Source organism: Pteropus medius, unplaced genomic scaffold (genome assembly GCF_902729225.1).
Source record: "Pteropus medius unplaced genomic scaffold, Ma_sr-lr_union100, whole genome shotgun sequence".
NCBI lineage: Eukaryota > Metazoa > Chordata > Mammalia > Chiroptera > Pteropodidae > Pteropus > Pteropus medius.
In genome coordinates, this window is record NW_024340701.1 from 18,343,419 (window position 1) to 18,348,544 (window position 5,126).

Here is a 5,126-nt window from a genome sequence, read left to right on the forward strand (position 1 = left end):
GTGTTGGGAAAACTAGATAGCCACATGAAAAAGAATGAAATTGGACCCTTATACTTAAAAATCAACTCAAAATGAATTAAAAACTTAAACATAAGGCCTGAAATTGTAAAACTCCTAGAAGAAAGCATAGTGGGAAATCTTCATGACAAAAATCACAGGCAACAAAAGCAAAAACAGACTACAAAAAAAAGTAGGATCATATCAAACTAAAAAGCTTCCACACAGTGAAGGAACCAAGGAACAGAGTGAAAAGTCGGCCTATGGAATGGGAGAAAATATTTGCAAACCATGTCTCTGATAAGGGGTTAATATCTAAAATGTATAAGTAACTCATATAACTCAATAGCAAAAATAAAATCTGATTTTAAAATGGGCAAAGGCTGGACGTGGTTCCATAGTGTAGCCATTAGCACATCTGCTTTACACACGGAAGGTCCTGGGTTCGCGCCCCAGTGGAGCCATGGTCCATGGTCTCCGGCCACGCCACCCTGAACAAACCCGATGTCTAACTCGGAAGCTAAGCAGGGTCGGGCCTGGTTAGTACTTGGATGGGAGACCACCTAGGAAGACCAGGTGCTGTAGGCATAAATAATAAATAATTTAAAAAATGGGCAAAGAACTTGAATAGACATGTCTCCAAAGAAGACATACAAATGGCCAACAGATATATGAAAAGACGCTCAATACCACTAATCATTAAGGAAATGCAATCAAAACCACAATGAGATATCACTTCACACCTATTAGAATGGCCATTATTAAAAAAAAGAAGAGAACAAGAGTTGGTGAGTATGTGCAGTAATTGAAACACTTGTGCACTGTTGGTGGGAATGTAAAACGATTTAGCTGCTATGAAAAACAGTATGACAGTTCCTCAAAAAATTAAAAATAGAATTACATATGATCCAGTAATCCCACTCTGGGTATTTATCCAAAAGTATTTATATCAGGATCTCAAAGAGATAGCTTCACTCCCATGTGCAACATTATTCACAATATCCAAGAGGTGGAAACAACCTAATGTCCTTCAACAGATGAATGGATTTTTTTAAAATGGTATATAGATACAAAGGAATATTATTCAACCATAAAAAAGAAGGAAATACTGTCACATGGTACAACATGGATGAACCTTGAAGACATTATGCCAAGGAAATAAGCAAGTCACAGAAGGAAAAATACTACTTATATTCCACTTATATGAAGTACCTAAAGTAGTTGAACATATTGAAGCAGCAAGTAGGTTGGTGATTGTTATGGGCTGGGGGAGAGGGAGGTGGGGAATTGCTGTTCAATGGGTATAAAATTTCAGTCATGAAAGATGAAAAAGTTCTAGAGATCTGCTGTACAACGCACTTATAGTTAACAATACTGTACTTTACACTTAAAATTTTAAGAGGGTAAATCTCATGTTACGTGCCTTTTTACCACAGTAAAAAAAAAAAAAAAAGCCAAGGCAGAGCCGGAAGACATTAATAGTAAATGCTATCAGTTAAGTGCATTCCATACAGCTGAATGGTAAATTCCTTTTTGAACATCAAAGCAGCATACCTCCATGGCTACTATACTTTCCTTGTCCTGCTCAACATTTTTAGTAGCAGTGACTGAGATAAAGTCATAGAATGATAGATACTGGCATACCTGCACGCAGCTGACTCATAATGTGAAGATAGCCCTTACGATAGGCAACTAAATTGAGTTTGAAAGCTCTCTTGATCTCTTAAACAGAACTGGACTGAATCCAACAAGATGAAATTCTACAAGGCTTTAGATTAATGATAACCAATTATATAAGTAGTAATGCTGAAAATATTTTTTCATTCATGTGCAAGGAAGGATCTGAAAGTTTTATATGACTACAAGACCAAAAACGATGCAAGAATGTGTGCTATGGCTACTTAAAAAACAAAAACAAAAAAACAAAAAACAAAACAAACAAACAAAAAAAAACAGAAAAGACTGTGGCCACATTAATAAAATATAGTGTCTAGAACAAGGGAGGTGATATCCCATCTAAAGTAGGTATTCTCTTCTGAACATCAATATTTAAGAAGGGCACTCACAAATTAGACAATGCTCAGAGAAAGATGACCAAGCTTTTGGAATGTAAAGGAACCATGTAATATTAAGAACAGATGAAGGAATAGTGTCCATTCGTTTTAAGATACCTTAGCACTCTGTAGCTCTTTTGCGAGGACTTTATATAACACTGTAAAATAAATAAGTTTTAGTTGTACAGATGTGTTCCAATTTCTTTAACTTTTAATTTTAAGATAATTACATATTCACAAGAAGTTGTAAAGATAGTACAGAGAGGTCCCATGAGCACTTTACTCAGTTTTCCTCAATGATTACATCTGACATAATGATAGCACAATATCAAAACCAAGAAATAGACATTGGTACAATGTACATGAATTTTGTTACATGTGTACATTTGTGTAACCACCATCATGGGTTTTATTGGTTTTTTCAAAGAACCAGCTTTTTTGTTTCATTGATTTTCTGTATTATTTTTGTTTTCAATTTAATTAATTTCTGCCCTTATCTTTATTATTCTATTTCTTCTACTTGCTTTGGGTTTATCTTGTTCTTTTTTTTTCTAGGCTCTTGAGGTGAATGCTTAGAGTTCTGATTTGAGACTTTGTCTTTTCTGATGTAAGCACTTGGTACTATAAATTTCTCTCTTAGCACTGCTTTAGCTGTGTCCCATAATTTTGATAGAGTGTGTTTTAATCTTCGTTTTCATTCAATTCAATGAAATTTTTAAAATGTCACTTGAGACTTCCTCTTTGACACAAAGATTATTTGGAAGTGTTTTGTTTAGTTTCCAAGTATTTGAAGATTTCTCTGTTATCTTTCTGAAATTGAGTTCTAGTTTAATCATGTTGTGGTCAAAGAACACGCTATATGATTTCAATTCTTCTAAATTTGTTGAGGTTTGTTTTATGGCCCAGGATATGTTCTAGCTTGGTACATGTTCCATGGGCACTTGGCAAGAATGCGTATTCTCCTTTTATCAGGTGGAATGGTCTATACATGTTGATTAGATTATGTTATTTGATGGTGGTGTTACGTTCTTCAATATCCTTGATGATTTTCTGTTTCTTGTTCATTAATTTTTGAGAGAAGAGTGTTGAAGTCTCCAACTATAATTGTGTATTTGTCTTTTTCTCCTTTCAGTTCTATCAGTTTTTGATTCACATATTTAGCTGCATATAGACTTAGGGATACTCTCTTCTTGGTATATTGACCCTTTAATTATGATGTGATATCACTCTCTGTCCCTGGTAATTTTCTTTTCTCTGCAGTCTACTTTATATGATATTAATATAACCACTCATACTTTCTTTTGATTCATGTTTGAATTAGATAGCTTTCCTCTCTTGAATTATATAGCTTTTCAACCCACCCATATCATATTTGAAGTGAATTTTTTATAAACAATATATATTTGAGGCGTTTTTTATCCATTCTGCCAACTCTGTCTTGTAACCGGTATATTTACGCCATTTAAATTTAATGTAATTGTCGATATGTAAAAGCATAAGTCTGCCTTTTTACTTTTTGATTTGTTTATTCTCTGCTTTTCATTTCTCTGTTTTCTTTTTCTTGCCTTCATCTGGGTTACTAGAATATTTTTTAGAATTGCATTTTGATTTATCTATAGTGTTTTGATTATATCTCCTTGTATAGTTTTAATTGAGTCTTCTAGATCATAAATATATGCTCAGTCTATCAGTGTCATCATTTTTCTAGTGTGAGTGAAGTGTAGAAACCTTATTTCCTTTTACATCCCTTTACTTTCTGCAATTTATAAGATAATTGTCTTAAATGTTTCCTTTATATACATTTAGAACCATATAAGGCAATGTCATAAATTTTGCTTCAAATATCAAACATAATTTATAAAACTCTAAAGGAGAAGGAAAATCTATTGTATTTACTCATATTTTTGCTCTTTCCTTTGTTCTTTCTTCCTTCTTGATATTCCAAGATTCTTTTATCATTTGTTTTGTGTTTAGGGAACTTTTTCATTTTTTCCAATAAACTTTGTAATTTATTTTATTTTGTTTATTTTTTTAACTTTTTAAAAATTAAGTTTATTGGGATAACATCGGTTAATACAAATATATAATTTTCAGTTGTGCATTATAAGAGGGAACTTTACTTTAAGCCATTATTAAGGGTTCATCTGCTTGTGACACATTCTCTTGGTTTTCCTTCATCTGAGATCATCTTGTTTTTCCCCTTTACTGCTAAAGTATATCTTCATTGCATGTAGAATGCAGAGTTGACAATTCTTTTCCTTCAGCCTTGAAAATGCTGTGCCACTTCTTTCTGGCCTCCATGGTTTCTGATGAAAAATCCACCGTAATTCTAATGGTTTTTCCCCTATAGATAATATGTCATTTTTCTTTATCTGCTTTCGATAATTTTTTTTTTTTTTGTCTTTAATTTTCAGAAGTTTGACGTGTCTTGGTGTGGATTTCTTGAGATGTATCCTAATTGAAATTCAGTCAGCTTTTAAATCTATAGGTCTTTTGCCCAACTGGGGAAATTTTTAATCATTCTTTCTTTGAATACTCTTTCCTTCTTTGGGGGGGATTCTGATGACAAGAGTTAGCTATTTTGTCATAGTCCTATGTGTCCAAGGGGCTCTATTTTTTTTTCAGTCCGTTTCCTCTCTGTTGTTCCAATTGTGTAATTTCTATTTCATATCTTCAAGGTCATGATTCTTTCCAATTTGCTGTGAAAAACCATTCATTGTGTTTTTTTTTATTTCAGTTCTAAAAATTCGATTGTGTTATTCTTTATATCTTGTATTTATTTGCTCAGACTTCTGTTTCTTTGATGAGACTCTTTTTTCACTTGTTTCAAGCATGTTCATAATTACTTACTGAAGCATTTTGATGACGACTGCTTTAAAATCCTTGTCAGATAATTCTAATATTTTTGTCACCTCAGTGGTAGCATCTATTGATTGTATTTTTCAAATTAAGATCTTCATAGATCTTGGCATGGGTGATTATTCTATTGAAGCCTATGTTGTGAGACTCAGGATTTTATTAAAATTGTGTGTTCTAACAGGCCTCCTCTGCCACCAGTCTTGTCAGAGATAGGGT

The 5,126-nt window shown here is 33.0% G+C and overlaps 1 pseudogene; it reads left to right on the forward strand.

The window, feature by feature from the left end:
• Positions 1-470: 470 nt before the first annotated feature.
• LOC120623061 (uncharacterized) lies at positions 471-585 on the forward strand (annotated as a pseudogene).
• Positions 586-5,126: the final 4,541 nt, after the last annotated feature.